Raw genomic sequence first — 17,864 nt, forward strand, 5'->3', positions numbered from 1 at the left:
TTTCAAATAAATTGTAATAACCCGGGTTCGAGTCCTGGTCGAGCCTGCATTTTTCGCTGAAAATTTCTTCATTTCAGTCTGCGTGTTCGAAACGAGGCAGCAAACACATCATGCTTACATTTGTTATTTCGTGGATTTCCCCTATATCACGTGTCCCTTGCAATTGTTGATATTGCATGATGTACGAAACACTCCGTCGTGATGTGGTTAGCACAGCTCGCTACGGCGCCAGGTGTCTCGGGTTTAAATCCTGGCCTAGACATTCATCATATCATCATCATCTTCGCGATTAGCCAAAGGTGGCAGAAAAGCGAATTAAAATGAACCAAATCAATCAATCAATTATGGAGATATTTTAGAATGAGTAATCTTGAATTTCAGTCTGCCAATTATTTGTTTTCGTCAGTTTATAAATACTGTGAATCCTTCTTACAACATCGCAAGTATCATTAATGTTTTCGATTTTGCTCAGGCAAGACTCCCAAGTTGTTGTTTTTAAGTCGTCTCTCTTAACGAGGAACGCTAGTGGCAACCCTGCCACGCGCCCCTGCTAGTTATGTCAGAACAAGCGTTTGCTGTGTTGGGTTGCATACGTACAGGATAGACTTTAAGCGCTTATAGCACAGAAACTAAGCGCTTTCGAGGTAAACTTTATAGGGAAAAGTTACTTGTTTTTATGATATCTACCAGCTCCCAAGCGTTGTTGAAAGAGTTTTGCGACACCCTGTATAGTAAACGTTCATGCAACTTCCCACTCTTTAAAATTATGCACTTTTTGCGTGAGGTCCGCCATCACAAATTAGGAGGTAGGAAAAGAAACGGATGACACGCTCACTCAACAAGAGGCCTTGCATCAGTGGTGCTTTCAAATCTGGGCCGATTAACAATTACAAAAGTCGGAACGAGTTTACGCCATAGATTGAGCTGATGCACTCGTATCCGGACTGAGATTTTCTGTGTCTTCTACAGATGACTGCAGGCATAGCAGCTTCGTCGACGGACAATATTTTCCAAATAACTGCCCTAAATCAAGAAATGTTCCAAAATAGTGGGACATTAAGTGAGATATAATATGTGACCCCTTAAAACTACATCCATGCAACGCTGTAATGCACTTTACTTTACCTTTGCATGTTTCACATTCATATTATTTATTAGTATTTTTTGTGTTAAGAACTTTACACCTTTCCAACGACATTAAAGTCTAAAGTCTTAAAATACCACCATAGAATAGAGATTATTCATTTTGTGCTCGTAGGCTTGTTTTGTTGCACTAAGTCGCTGTGTATTAGTAGCGACATGTTTTGTGCTGCCATTGGTTGGAAATGTTCCGTGTATACGTCGATCCAAACTGTTTCTTTCAAGGTTAGTTGGTAAAACTACACACAATAATAAAACAAGACCGTATGATCGCAATAATCGGGACAGTTAGCTTCTTGTGCTTTTGTAGTCAGGTCAGTTCGTTCTGCCAAGACGACACCATATACTTTTTATAAGTAGTGAATTGAAAACATTTCTTGTGACTAAGAAATGTCTCCCTCTGTTGCTAATATCGGACTCTTGAGATAACAGTGCAGAATAATGGCGTGTTCGCCTCTACCTCAGTTTGGTGAAGCCACTTGTTTTATTGCGACATGTTATGAGAGTTTCTTATTCGACATACCAACAAAATGTGACGCAACATCAGTTTAGGGTTGTACAGAAACGCTTCTGGGTAGTAATGATTCCATTGAAAGTCAATAGTGTTGCTACAACACAGAAGTGTCCGTGACTACAATATGATTATTTACCATAATATACTTCTCCCAACTCGGCCTCGAGAACATTGGTTCATTTCTTTTTCTTAATCGTGTTTTTTTTTATCCTGCTTTTGAGACTGGGTAACGACATGAAGACATACGATATTTAAACTTCTTGACTGTATGCTTGCTTTTGGTGCAAGTGGAACTCGTTTGTTTGAGTTGGTGTTTTAAGTCCGCTTTATACACAGTAAGGCTAATCGGGACTGGACCTACAGTTTAAAGTGGAATCCAAACCACGAAATGCCTCCACCGAGTATCGAACCCGGGACCCCTTGATTACAAGGCGACGAAGCAACCTTTACGTCATTTTTTAAGGAATACCCCTAACCGGAAGTATCCCCCGACACAAATACCCGTGCCTTACCCGGGACTCGAACCCGGAACCCCTGGTGTCGTAGCGCGCCGTGCTAATCAGTCCGCCACGGAGGTCGACATGGCCATCGGGGAGGCCTTAGGTGGAACTCGTACCCCTCCTACTTGACTGCGAGGAGAACTACCGAAGTAAGAAAGGACCGGGCGTCCGGTAAAAAAGGCGCGAAAACGAAATGCTTGTGCTAGGACGCAAAGAAACACCTGCAGACTTGATGGGTGACGTGGAAGTAGAGGTAAGTTGATGAACAGTTACTGTGAATGGGTGGTTGCAAGGAATGAGATTTATAAAACGTTTTATTGTTCGCTCCATTCGCGAAACAAACATTTCTGTACGCTTCACATCAAGTTTATACGTCAATCATTCATTACGAGTATTACAATTATGCCCTATCTCAGGGGATCCCAAACTTTGTAGTTTTCAAATTTTTCCGAGGCGCCCAAGTCAGAATGTAGGCATAGGTCTATCTAAAACTTGCAACGCTAAGTTAGTGTTGTTAGGTTGCTTGCCTAAGTTAAAAAATAAGCACATATTTCAAATTCAGAAACATTGTTTATGTAAAAAGCACTAAATAAGCAAATGTTTGGAACAATCATATCTAAAACCATTTGTAGACTAACAAGTAAGTGACATTTCAGTGAAAATATCGCACCCCTGGGCGCCGCGGAGCACACTTTGGGAATCACTGCCCTATTCAATTTTGAATCAGTTTGTGAAGAAAGGTTTAATTAAAATGTCGATTAAGACTCACACCATTATATACTTGGATAGTTTTACTGTACTGGACTTCTGGTAAATTAACACTTAATTCATTTTACAAAGAAATGAAATAAGTGACTTTTTCCTTTGCTCGTTTTTTTCAAATGTACAGTCTACATGGAACAACCATCTGAAGCACCACCCTCCTCCACAAACTTAATAACTCCAACAGAAGTAATTTTTTGTCGACTATAGTCTCCAAATTCTGTTCTCACGCAGAGAGACAAAATCGTAACAATTCTATTGCGAGTGACCCTTCACAACGATGAAGAAAGTGAGATCCTATAGATCGACCACAAGGAAAAAAACCTTGGGACGAAAAGTATTCGCACAACTTTCCCTTCTTCCCTCCACCTCGGGCCATAAGGAAGCATTGTCCACTCTCCCCCTCCCCTACTCATGGGGGTACGGTGCACAGGAGCCGCGGGTCTGCGCAAGTTGTTTTGCTCGTGGTTCCACAATAGTTCCAGTAAATAAATTGTTAGGGCCGCTTCGGTAGATTATAGTGCACGCTGAGTGTGCACAGAAAATAGAGTTTCAAATATAATGAGTGGCTTCGCAAATGATCTGCGGAGACTGTATTTGTATAAGCATTCTCTTCCTTCCCTGAGGAGAATTGAATAAAACAATGGCTTGGTGTAGCTTTCAGAGGCGAGCGGCACGTGACACGCTTAACTTGCAAACCAGCATTCAGAAAGCGACAGGACAAGTTGCATGTGTCACTCTGATTAGGCAATTTTCTCAATACCGTGCTCTTGTTAGCTCATGCGCGGTGAATGTTTGAATTTAAACTAACTGTGCGAGTGTCGCTTGCCGCTTGTAGCTTTTGTGTGAATTATCCGTGTCGCTTGTCGCCTGTCACTTGTCGTCTGTCGTTTGCAGCTTTTTTGCTTTGTAAGGGAGATTTCACACGAAAGCGACAACCAACACCTGTCCCTTGGAAGCGAACCAGCAGTAATGAATTGAACTTTTAGAACAGAAGCGACACGACAAGATGCAGGTGTCGCTTGTAGCTTGGGTGTCGCTCTGATTTGCCAGTTATGTTAATACTGTGCATCATGTCGCTTCGTTCTTTTGTTCTCGCATGCGCGGTGAATGTTTTGCCTTATATTGAATTTTCTAATGTCGCTTGTTGCTTTGGTATAAAATCTCCATGTCGCCAGTCGCCTGCCGTTTAAGCAGATTCCAGACCGAAGCGTAACGCGACAAGCGACAAGCCTCGGTAATCAATGCTTCGTTTCGAACTGATACAGCACGGTAAGCTGCAAATATTGCATGTCGCTTGGTTGTGTCACTCAAACTTGCTATTTTATCAATGTTGTGCATCGTAACGCCTCCACTTGTTGTCGTGCACGGGCGTGAATGTTTTAGTCTACAAGACAAAAGGGACCCGTGTCTCTTGTCGATGTGGAAGCACACTGTCGCTTGTCGCCTCCGTCAGAATTCTTCCCCTGACCCCTTCAAGGAGACTTCAGATCGAAGCGACAACTGGCAGGCGACAACCGACAGGCAACACTGGCATGGACGTCAGCAGTTTTTTTTTGCAGGGAAGGGCCAGGAAGGGATTTTTTCCTGGGGGGCAAATAAGCCACATTTTCTCCAATGTTCCCTCAAAAAACATTGCTTACATTTGAATTTATCATGTTCGTGCATTAATAAACACTTATTATTGTGGCTTAAATGAAATTATATGTGTGAAATATATAATTTCTTTGACTTTCATTTTCCAGGGGGGCACGGCCCCCCTTGCCCCCTTCCGGACACCCACGAACACTGGCGACTTCAATCTAAAGCAAGAAATTCACCGCTCATGCTCGAAAAACCTAATGCATCGACCCGCAAGCGACATGTGTATCTTGCCCAGTCGCATCAATGCGAAAGGTCGAATTGATTACTGAGGGTTCAATTCCAAGCGATACGTATGTCTTGTCGCTTGTTACCTATTGTGTTTCGCTTGGTAGCGTTCCAATAAAGAGCTTCGTTTCACATCGTTGCCGCATGATAGGTCGCACAAGCCTTCTTTGATTTCTGAAATCATCAAACAACACATAAAAGTATGCAAAGTAAAAATTAAGATTCAGCGATTAGGGTAAATTTGATAATTTTCTCAATTCCACAGTGGGGCAAAAACTCCTTAAGTACGGCACTGATTGCGCCGCAGTTAATCCCTTCCTAACTCCGCCGCGAGAGGAACTCTGCTTTCTCCCCCCCCCCTTTTCTAATGCACTGCGACGAGACAGATACTTGCAAGCTACGCGCTCTCAATTGACGCCGTAAAGCGCGTTTCACAACTATTGCCCAATTCGGTATGGCACGTAGCTGCTTACACACAGGAAGAAATCATGTGACCTACAAGAATTGTGATTGGTTGGACGGGTTTTGCATTATTGAATGGTACCCACAACGGATGCAATTGTATTAAAATTACAACACGTAAATCAGACAGGTGATATTGGTACCAGGTTCCAACAAGAATAGTAACCATTATTTCGTCAGGAAAACTGGATGAATGATAATTTTCAAAAACCACGGTGGTATTTGTAATCACATGCATGGTCTCGACATTTTAAAATGAATTTGATTATGCTAATTTATCAAATTATAGTGGTTCCAACAACATATGTACACTCACTTGGGCCTTATAAGACCACGTTTACACGTATGTGTGTGTGTGTGTGTGTGTTGTGTGGGGGGGGGTTCATAGTTTATGTTAGAAAGCAGAGTGCAATATCCTCGGAGATTGGGGAATTTCAACCCACCAACAATTTTGTCCTACGTAAATTTAGTTGGTATAGGAACTTGCTACTTGTAAATACGTCATATGTATAGTATGTGTGTATTATTATATCCATATGTATACACACAAACATACACATCAGGTATTCATAAACTAACAAACCAGTTCGTTTACCAACTGAATTTTTGTAGCACAAAATTGTTTGTGGGTGGAAATTCCCCCCTGTCCCCAGAATTTCACGCTTCTTAATATTTTTAATACTAATAATTCCAACAAAATAATCTTTACTGCCAACTTGTTGATTTGGTTGATGGTACCAAGCATCTTGTTCTGAGAACTGGACCCAATTAGTTGCAATAAACAGATGATTTGGTTGGATTAACAAGATTAAGTCAATCAAATAATTTTGTACTCTCAACCTTCACGTTTTGCTCGCGTAGCTAGGATTTGTTGCAGCCAACCAGATTTTTTTCTCAGTGCAGTGTAAATTTCATGTCTCTATTGCTTCTTGTACAAAATTTGCGTACGTTCAAAATCTCGTTTTCCTGGCTTCTAGGACACCCTGTAGAATTATGCAACAAGCTATTATTATAACTTAAACATGTTCTAAATTACACATTTAATAAGTTCCTTGTTACGTAGTATAGATATAAGGAAGATTTTTGAAAGGAAGATAAGAAGGGAAGGTTCATTTTATTATTAAATTTCATGTTTCATCTGGTTATTTGTTTATTGCTATAAATACGAAACATTTGTTAGAATTGACTCTCAGATCATCTTATCTTCAAATCCTTCATTTTACACAAGTCTTTGCTCCAACTCTGTATCATCGTTTGTAACAATTACCTGAAAATGAAGAAGATATGACAATGAAACAACAATTTAATGAATATACGATAGAGCAAGGTGTTCGAATGCCTTTTAAATTTTAGACACGCATATTTTGAGTTGCAGACCGTGATACAGTTCCATTCAATAAAATCGTCGCATAAGGTTTGGCAAGTCCAGAGTCTATATAAATTATATTACAAGTTCTGCAACAAGGTGCGAAAATATCTATCTGAAATCAGAGTGACGTTGACTTAGGAGGAGGAAAAGGTGTGACCACATATCTGTGGTGTGAAACAGTCTTGTTCATTGGATGATGAAACAATGCAGTGTTATCAAACATTTATATAATTATAAAGTTAGTATTGGTTAAATATTGTTTTACTAATGCGAATTAGCATGAAGAATTAATAATAATTTATATTGTTGCTTTAATTGCTAAGCATAGATTACAAATCGTATTAATAATCTCAGTTATCGTTCACCAACTTGATATATGCATGATTGAATGTATGAAAGTGTGTTTGTGTGAATATACTTGTTTGAATTTTGTTTCAAATCTCCCTTTATGCACAGGTACGTTAATTGGTACTGGACCTACCGAAAAAGGCAACGATGTTATCACTACGCCATCGGAGAGGAACAAACTGTGTGTGTGTGTGTGTGTGTGTAAATGTAAATCACTCATTACAACAATCTTCACGTTACTTTCATTATATGAGATGATATTTCATTTATACTTGTGAGATAATAGTATCTAATAACAGAAACACTATTCATTACATAATTTAGAGATGTATTTTTTTTATTTGCTAAATTAATTATTATACAATTTTTTTATTTTCTGTAAAAGTGGTAACCGCAAGTGAAGGAAAATTGGGAAATTACATTATTAAGGTGAGCAGTTTGTTATATCATCACTTTGTGCACACACATGCTAACTGCAACTGGGGATACATTTGAATTGAAATTTGAAACATTACGCGACATGATTGGAAATCGGAGGTGGAAACACTGTTTAGAAGACGTCGATATTTTACCACTGCGCTCTGGAGAACACCCACCATAATGAGGGATTATGCTATATAGGGTACGACGTGAAAAGTCTCTAAACACCTCCGCCCCCATGAAATGTCAAGGAGTTATGCTGAGCACAATTGGTCATGAAAGAGACAGGTTAGGCCCGGGTTGGGAGGGGGGAGGGACGATTGGTGCGTGTGTCAAGCTGAGGTCTGCCATATTACTGTTGGACGCCATGTTGAATACAACTTAAGCATTTTAAATGCGAAGGGATGATTTTATATATCAAGTCAGGCTAGAATTTGTGGTGAAGTTTTTTCGACGTATCTTTAACCAGTAAAAAGTTATTAATGAATGCTTGTACCCATTTCCTTCTTTTCGAAGTGTCAGAAATGAAGCATTAAAATGACTCTAACTCGTCAGTAACTCATCGAGATTATACTGACGTCTAGGGAGAGAAGATCGCATGCCATAAAACATGCAAATAAACTGTGAAAATATGAAACGAGTGTCTCGATGCTTGAGTATCTTGGTAAACTGAGTTACGCAACCCATGCAATGATTAGCAACCGCCATTTTAAACTCTGAATATAATTTCCTATTAATTTATTATTGTGTGACCATACCACTTGACATACGTTCTTGAAACGCAGGTACACACTGAAAGTGAGGGGTCGGATGTGGAAATAGGGAAAATAGGGAATGAAGGAGGCGTCAAGGAAGGTGGTCAATATGTATGTGTTCAGTTGAAGGAGTAGCTCAGAGGTAGAGGGTTAGGTCACCAGGTATTTTGTTAGTTGAACAGAAATTTTACAATGAAGAAAACAAAAAGAAAGCAATCAAAATGTTCCGAGACGTAGAATTTAAAATTAACAGATCAGCTTCTCGATGGTGCAGTGGTAACGCTGACATCTTATAATCAAGAGATCGCAGCATACCCGTACCCAAGGGGGGTCAAGGGGGCCATGCCCACTCATCGAACCATGAAATATTTAATGCAAACCTATAAAATTCTACAAAATTAACATGACAATTGCAGCCCTCACTTTCAAATTTTGTGCAAGTAAAAACAAATGTCGTAAATTTTTTTGCTCGTTTCGCTCGCAATCCTTTGTTTTCTTCCAGTCTCACAGCTGTAGCTAGGGGGCGGTGGGAGTCACACCTGCGTTCGAACGATCTAAATGAAAAAAAGTTGTAAAAGAGAGAATGCCATGGCGACCTGTCAAATTATTTGCACTCTATTCCATATTGTTTTAAATTAGCAAAAAATTGGATCAAATTTTTTTATCTCTTCGCACGCAATATTATCATTTTCTGTAATGCATTGTAAATTACCAGAGAGAGAGAGAGAGAGAGAAGTATGACCAAATATGTACTTCAGACTGTTGCTGCTAAGCAGTTTTGTCTTAAATACATGAACAATTATTTTGAGGAATAGGAGCGGGTACATGTGAGAGACAATATATATCATTTTTGCTGTTGGTTTATTATCAGATGGATGAATTGATTAAGTAATGTATTTAAATAATGTATGTTCTATATGTATATGTATTAAATAAACTTTGAATACGTAGAGAATTTAGTGTTAACATCTTGCATATCTATTTCCTTATTTTACGTCACTCCAAATGTGTAAATGTAAATGTACATGAAAGTTATACACGTCATGTGTAAAAAAGAATCATATTCGGAGTGCATTTATCATGCGTTTTCTGTCTTTCAAAGATAGAGGTTGTTTGCTTGTTTTCCATTATTAGCTAATGTGAAACTGAGCTTGTTGAAAAGAATATTTCGAACCTTTGTTCCAACACAAATGCTTCAGTACCGACTTCTATCCCCTTTCTGTGTGATTTCCGAGGATAATAACGTATTTGATACTACTACTACAACTACTACTACTAATAATATCATTATTATTATTATTATTATTGGCACGTTTATCCTGGTACTTGCATCCCATCAAAATTCGTGGTTGCGCCTCTACTCCTCCACCAAGTTACGTAAAACATTATCCATAGTATTAGCATCTCAGATCTTCAATTTGCAATTGAATTTGAAGATGCGAGTGATACCACAAACTGCTTCAATAAAGAGAAGGTGGGATGCACTGCCGATTGTCCTTTTATTAGCAATATTTCTTGAATGCTAAGTTTCATTTTCATTGGATTCAACAGATAAGAGTAGGTACATAATATACTTTATCTTCAATGTCTACATATGCTAGCTACACATAGGCAGAGGGTGCAAAATCTGTGCAGGGGTTGCGAAAATCTATTCTCTTCTTTGGTGCCGAAATCTCTAGCTAAAGCTCTGATTAGGAAATATTTCCATTCGAGAGACCATTAACAGATTTACACCATTATAGAAACATATACACAAATAAACTATGACATTTTATTGATCGTTATTAATAGAAAGCAATAATAAAAAAATCACTTATTAAAAACATTTCATATATCTTCTAATATCTTGACATTTTGAACATTTCTTTATATGTATATTTAATTATATTATTTAATTATTTAAATAATATAATAATAATAATTCATGGTAATAATATATATATATATATAGAGAGAGAGAGAGAGAGAGAGAGAGAGGAAGAGGGAGAGAGTTTCGGGCATGCCCCCCCCCCCAACTCAAAAGAATCCTGGGTACGGGCCTGGATCGCACGTACGGTTCCGGTGGAAGCACATAGTATGTGCAATGATGCCGAGTCCACGTGAAACTACAGTTACTGTCCAGAGTCAAACTGTTAGTAAAATTTGGCCTAGCGTTTTTTGCTAAATCTTCCCATATTGCAGTATGAGTGGGATTTATAGAGCGGCCAGGAGAAAAAGAACCTTCGGTTAAAAGTCCTCGCGCATTTTTCCCTGCATCTGTTTAGCTCGACCAATGTTGCCAGGTCAGATTTGAATAAATCGGGAGATTGTACAAAAAACCAAATTTGCTAAAATATCGGATGATCTAATAGTAGCGGATTAATGTCATTCACCGGTGGAGGGCTTTCTAAAGTTGTCTTGCACTATCTTTATTAAATTGATTGATTGATTGAGTTTGTGTTATAAGTACACTTTATGCACAGTAAGGCTAATCGGGACTGTACCTACAGTTTAAAGTGGCATCCGAACCACTGTGGGCCTCCACCGAGTATCGAACCCGGGACCCATTGATTACTAAGTGACGACGCTAACACTGCGCTATCTTTATTGAAGATTAATTATTACTATTGTTAGTCAAAATATAACAGTATTACTCTTACTAGGGTTCAAACTTTTCAAAAATATTCGGTGGACTCAAACACTACAATAATATGTTCACAAGAAATCTCATGAATTCTCCCTTCCATGTTTTAATGATTGATTGATTTGCTTTATTGGATAATGGATAATTGGGAAATTAGAAAAATCCACTCTTCTTACACCTCGTAAGGAGCACTAGCAGCACAGTCGAGAACTCTAACCACTACACCATGCCCTTTCCTTTCGCTGTAACAACAATTTTTAAGTACTCTGTCCCTCCAATATTGTAAATGTCGTTGGGTATACATGTAGTTGAACTGTTAGTTTACTTTTGAATTGCTTTCTTGTAGTATGGCAGAGAAATAATTTTCGAAGTGATGAAGAAAAACGAGAATATTGGTAGTTGTCAAAATGAATACTTAAAAATTGTTGTTACAGCGAAAGGCAAGGGGATAGTGTAGTGGTTAGTCTGGCTCGAGCAGTGGTCCGGGACGGTTGTGTTTGCGCGTCTCTCTAATAGCTCGAAGTCACGTAGCGCGTATTACTCGCGAGTCCGGTTGAAGTGAAACACGGCGACGCTGCCAACATGGTAATCAAGAGATTGAATACACTAAAACTGAACTTCAGTCAAGTGCGAATTAAACCAACTTCGACGGAAATACACAATTGGATTAGCAAGACGATGAAATTGAAACCGGAACAAGTAGTAAGTATTGAAGTAGACAATTATAGATGTTGTATCATTCTGAAACTACTATCGAAAGTAGTGTGTGAACAGTTGTTGCTGCAGTCAAACGGAGAGTATAAATATAGTGACGAAGACGGGGATTGTCCAGTGCTTGTTACGTGGGCGGATCCAAATTACGTGATAGTTAGAGTGCACCTTGTACCGAGTGAACTGTCCGATGACGCTATTCGATCGGTGCTGAGTACGTACGGTCAGATAATATCCCTGGACGATGAACGCTATTCCAGTGATCATATTTATCCGGTAAGATCTGGCCGAAAAATCGCCAAAATAACTCGTGCGATTCCATCGTACGTCACAATCAGTGGGGGATGATACTGGGTCACATATAGTGGTCAAACCCGTACTTGATCTTACTGTGACCTTATTGGCCATTTTTACGTGACCTGTCCGTCCCGACGTCGTGAAATTGAGAAACCCGATGGTACGTCCTATGCTGGGGCGGCGCGTCCTGTTCCGAGGAATGTGCTGAGAAAATGCTGACCCCTACAACCATTATACTACCTGTGCACCTGAAACGCTCCGAAGACCAGGATAATATGGGCAACGTACAAGCTTCACTACAGGATGTACCTAAAACTTCCGTATCAGATTCCACTTTACAATCCAGTGTAGAAAATAAGACAACAGCAGATGTCCCTATCCCCGTCAGTGTGGACCAAGTGAATGTCAACCAAGCAGCCCACGTAGCACAGAAGAATGGGGAAGAAACAATGGACGTTACTCTAGAGGTGCACCATAGTCCGATGCAGCAGGCAGATGATGATCATGCAGTTGAAGGTGGGAACTCCGAGACGGCGTCCCCTGCATCAGGAGCTCTGCCGAAAACAACGAAGGAACCAAAAAAGACGAAGAAACGCAGTCTCCCTAAGAACAATACGGCGTGGATGCGGCGGCAAGATGACCTTCATCGTTCGGTGTGTCTAGTGTCTCGGCGACTGCGTAGAACGATGAGTGCGACAAGAGAACAAAGTGAGAAATCTGGCGGCGGCTCTGATTGGTAGCTTAAAGTAAATGAGTGATATATGTCTAACATATCATAAATATGAAGTGTGTTGTCCTTTTCACAATGTTATTATGGTTATGTTTGTCGTTTTTCTTAGTGAATTTGAAAAAGGTAACTAGTTTAACATCAGAAACTGCACATAACATTCCCACCGGGTACAATATAACAGAATCCCACAAGACGACACGCATATATCCTTTTGAAACAATAAACATTAACAAGATGAAATATAGTGTCAAGCATCATGCATTCTTAAATTATATTAAGCAAAGTCACCTGGATGTAATTTTCCTGCAAGAAGTCGGGACCGATTATTTCTGTCAGTACAACAATTTAACTCACAATCCTCTACGAACCGCCATAGTTGTGAAAGAAGGCTTACGTATGGACGGGTTAAAGTTACAGTGGTGTAAGTCACTTTTTTTTTAAAAAAAAGAGACTTAAACACAGAAACCAGATCGAGATAAGTCAATCTGTTAACAGAAAACGTGAAGTAAGTCAGAGATTCATTCAACTGTGAACAGACGACAGTTTAAGGTCTAGTGATTAAGGATACAGCTGTTGTGTTGATCAGCAAAGTGCTGTGAGTCAGACTCTTTTTTTCAAATACATATATCGGAAGTTTACCATCAGCCGTCTGGTCGTATCACATGTATCCAAATAGGAAACATATGGTTTTGTAATGTTTATGCACCATCAGGTACCAACGCTAGAAATACTCGGAACATATTTTACGCTACAGAAGTGGCGAAGGCATTAGGTGGCACCCGTCAAAACATTGTGCTGGTGGGTGATTTTAATTGTACTCTAAGAAGACAGGACCAATATCCAGGATTCCATACATCACCTAGCTTGCAGGCGCTGGTTGAAGGGTTTAAACTGCACGATGTTTGGGTGGCTAAAGGTCCGAATATAGACTGCTACACATACATACGTGCCAACACAGCGAGTCGGCTTGATCTTTTTTATGTAAATGCATACAAGATTAGCAAAATATCTGCGATTAGAATTTTTCCCAACGTACTTTAGTGATCATTTAAGTGTCCAACTCGACATGAGTTTAGATGTACCTTCAGTTGAACGAGGGCGGGGATTTTGGAAGTTCAATGTACGGTTATTGGAAGATGAACAATTTCCTACCGAATTTAAACAAAAATGGAAGAAGTGGGAAGATATGAGCGGGCGTCAAACTGACATTATTATGTGGCGGGACACTTTTCTAAAACCTTCCATTAAATATTTCTGATTAGCATATAGTCGTGAAAAGTACTCAGATTTCAATAAGAAATATAACTTTTACTACAGAGTTCTTTACGAACTAACAACACAGTTAATAGAAGGGCAGCCAGCCCTTCAAGAAGTGAAACGAGTGCAAGCAGTGCTGCTGAGCATGCACAGACAGCGTATGCAAAGTTACAATGTTAGGAGTCGTCTTTCTATGTTTGACACACAAGAAGAAGTCTCGCTGGTGCAGGTGTTAGCAGAGAGGCGCAGTGCACAGCGAAAGAGGATAACGTGTCTCGATACAGTATACACACAAATACTCCCCTCCAGACTATTAGAAAGTAGTTCTGGAACAATCTAGCAGGTGGCTTTCCCTTATCAACTGTACTTTCACCTGAAAGAGAATGTGGTTGGATTCTTTAAATCAGGCCCGTAGCCAGAATTGATCTCCCGGGGGGGCTCAAGGGTTATCAGGGGGGGCTTTGTACATCAAGTCAATTTTTCAAAAGGGGCCTCCCCCATGGCGCAGTGGTAGCGTCATTGCCTTGTAATCGAGGGGTCCCGGGTTCGATACCCGGTGGAGGCACAAGTGGTTCGGATCCCACTTTAAACTGTAGGTCCAGTCCCGATTAGCCTTACTGTGCATAAAGTGGACTTAAAACAGCAACTCAAACTCAATTTTTCAAAAGTTTAACAGTATTAAATGAAAGTATATTATGTGTGGGGGAGGGGGGGGGTCATTAACTTACATAAAGTTTAGAAATATCACAAAAATACTACATTTTCTCTATATCTTTTAAAATATCGCTTGAAGTGATAGTTGTCTGATACTGAAATCATCCTTTACTACACACTCCATACTACGTTTGATGATGCAGATATTTATATCACCCAAGATGGACAATATTCAATCATAGTGCTTAGCCTAGCATACATTCCACTCCCCGACCGAAACAATAAAACTCCCCTTCGTTTCCAAAATTTGGGAGCTGTTAACCTTTGACGCAGATGCGGAGGGTTAATGACATAAAAGTCGCAGATTTCTGTATAAATGGGAGGTTGTAACAAGGGCAACAGAGGTACTAATAAAGAAACTCCCTTGTGAATGAACTTTCTCAAGTCTAGAGAAGAGAATCTCCTAAATACTAGCCGCTACTTACACTTCTTATAAATAAGATGAACGATTGTAATAGCTGCTGTTCATACTCCTTGAATTTATCCTCGCAACTTTGATGAGGGATAAATTCAGGGAGGATGAAGGATTTTGAACCTTTGAACTTGAATTATGCACGTTATGGTCAGGATAGTTACCTGTCTATACTTAGAAGAACGATCTTGATTTTTAGGAAACGTAGAGTAAAATAAACTAAGCTCTCTCTAGGCTTCGTAGGTAGTTCACCTAAGTCAGACAGAATGCTCCTGCTCTCCCTTCCAAAAGTCCTGTTGCCTGTCTCTAATGAAAACCAAAAGTGAGTCCCCTCCCAGTCTGTCCGTCCCTTTCAACACCTCTCACTGCAGACTTCCTATCCGCTGGTCAGTCAGTTTTTACCTTCCTACTCATTTAAGCTGCTTCTTGTATACCTGATGTAAACCTTGATGCCCCAAAATATCAGGAAGTGGAAGTCTGCGTAACACAAGACTGTGCATAATTCAAATACCTGAGAGGACTGGACAGCTGGTGTAAACAAGTGAATGAACTTAGGTGAAATAAAGCTTAGAGAAAGTTAAAATAAAAATAAAGAATAATAATATGGATTGATACGTAATGAGGAGAGGGTTCAAATCATGTTGTGGGACTATATTTTGTGATATGGTATCAAATTCCTACATTCAATTGGAAAGTCGTGTTATCAAGGAGAATTTAATCTGAATTACTCGTAAGGAAAACCGTTCCTTCTATCCTAAAACAAGCATCTGCCAAATAAGAAGTTCATGGACATCCGAAAAGGGGCGCTTGAACCTCCCTGTAGAATGAAAAGAAAACATTAACTTCATCGCTTTCTAGCATGTAAATATACCTATTGGTTAGAAGCAAGCTGCATCCGGTAGATCTCGGTGGTGACAATATCTTATTCTGGTTGAAATAAGTGAAATTGTACTTCAACACCTCATCGAAAATATTCCTGTCACTTGAAATTGCACATTTAATACCGTACAACCTCACGTGTTACCAGTTCCCTCACAAATGGCTTGCTGGAGGGAGGGGGTTGGAGATGGAATATTCACTTTAAAATTACCCGTCAAAGGACTGGATGAAATATATTGTCCTGTCATAATAGTAACCTTGTCCACATCAGAATATGGAAACAAATAATGTTCGCATGTTCGCTTCTTTGTTTCAGTTAAATAACATTTGCGTCTTGTTTTCGTAAATTAAACGGCTGATATCGACTTTTTCCAGAACTGTATTTTTAATGTGTCTCCTAATCAAATTGGATTATAGACTACCAATTGTTATTATAAATTAGAAGTCTCGCCTATTGAATACAGCATTCATGAAGGACTAATAGTTAACTCAACCTTAATTAAATATTTGTTGTTAGTCGTTGTTAGATTTTATGATTACACAAGTACCAGTAGAGGGGAAATAAACCTTAAAATAATTATCAATTGGACTGTCCAAGTAAAAGTACATCCTTGCTGGTGCTGATTAGAAGAAAATAAGAGATTGCCAAGTTTCGTGAGATTTGACACCATCTAACAAACAAATGCCATCCATCAACGACGAAATGCTACGTTTTACGTTTTATCTGTGTAATGTCGCAAACACTGAACGATGTATGACAGACAGCGTCTTGCAACTATAGAGGACTTGGTCCTTTCGCTTTCTCCAGCTTTTCTACATTATCAAGTGCCCTGTCAACCGGATTGAGCAGAATGCCTAACTCATGTGATGGCCTATGCAATAGTGTTGTGTGACATCACATAAACATGTTTGATTTCGAAGATACAGATTTTGGATAAAATACACAGCAAAATTATATGTTTCTGTATATGTGATAACTAGGGCTTGGAAGTTAATAACCTAAAAATGACCTTTACAGTGACTTTAAAATTATTTACAAATGACCTAAAATGTCAAAAAATGACCAACAAATAGTTTCCTCTCTTAAAATGAAAGCTTGATTTTTCACAAATTGCAAGAGACTAGTTGAATATTTTGATAAAATCTGTTTGCTGGTTTAAACTATGAAAGCACTTAACTGCTAATGTAGTTTTCAATATTTTTACTTCAAGGTAACATAAAATACTCCACAAGGTTTTTCTGTGCAAGTCATTCACCTTCTTTCAGAATGGGCCTTTCACGATACAGTATTCAATCAGAATCTGAAAATAGGGTTTTGCTTCGTGTGCATCAGATTACCTGATATTTTATGAACTATATATATATATTATGTTGTGACTAATTTTACTTTAAAATCACAGATTAAAGTGATAATAGTGGCCAACAAGGGAAACTCAAAGTAGGCTTCAAACAAAGTATTTTAAGTATACTGGAAGAAAAGTAAATTTACCACAGATTAATTCAACACAATCCATTGCCAAACATTTCAGTTAAAAATAATATTTTGCTTTTGCATTGACCATATTTACGATTAATGGCGTACTTGCTAAAACGAAAACGTGTTGGAGAATTTAAATACATAAGTTATGCTAGCAAATGCATTTAAAATTCATGATACAACTGGGAGAAGAAAGAAGAAACTTCACAAATAAAAAAAATGTAATAAAAACGGAAACAATACTGAAAGTGACTTAAAAACAAAAAAAAGAGCTGAAAATTAAAAAAACAAGAAAAAAAACATGTTGTCTGGTTCTAACTGAAGTGAAACGGACTGCTATCAGGTTTAGGTTCAGGGTTAGTTTATCTTCCAAAACTCAGAGAAAAGAGTTGATTTGTCATCAACTCCCTAGCATTAGTGATAACTTTATTTATCCAAATCGGTTCAAGACAGGACGAACAAGGAGCTATTGGAGTATTTTATATGTAATGCTTAGAATTTACCTGATACTTTATGAACTCTAAACGCCATTTCAGGGTGGTGCACACGTTTTCAGCTTCGAATGAGCAAAAAGAGAAGCTATAAAAGAGTAAATATGGCGGGATCCTGTGAAAGTATTGGCACT

The 17,864-nt window shown here is 38.9% G+C and overlaps 1 long non-coding RNA gene across 1 annotated transcript in view; it reads right to left on the reverse strand.

Moving 5' to 3' along the window:
• Positions 1-6,386: 6,386 nt before the first annotated feature.
• LOC145982508 (uncharacterized) overlaps positions 6,387-17,864 on the reverse strand; it is a 93,074-nt gene continuing 81,596 nt past the window's right edge. Inside the window, exon 3 of the long non-coding RNA XR_014441065.1 lies at positions 6,387-6,514. This is a non-coding gene — a long non-coding RNA (uncharacterized LOC145982508). The remainder of the gene's footprint in view (positions 6,515-17,864) is intronic.

This window comes from Lepisma saccharinum, unplaced genomic scaffold (assembly GCF_977018435.1).
Source record: "Lepisma saccharinum unplaced genomic scaffold, izLepSacc3.1 HAP1_SCAFFOLD_208, whole genome shotgun sequence".
NCBI lineage: Eukaryota > Metazoa > Arthropoda > Insecta > Zygentoma > Lepismatidae > Lepisma > Lepisma saccharinum.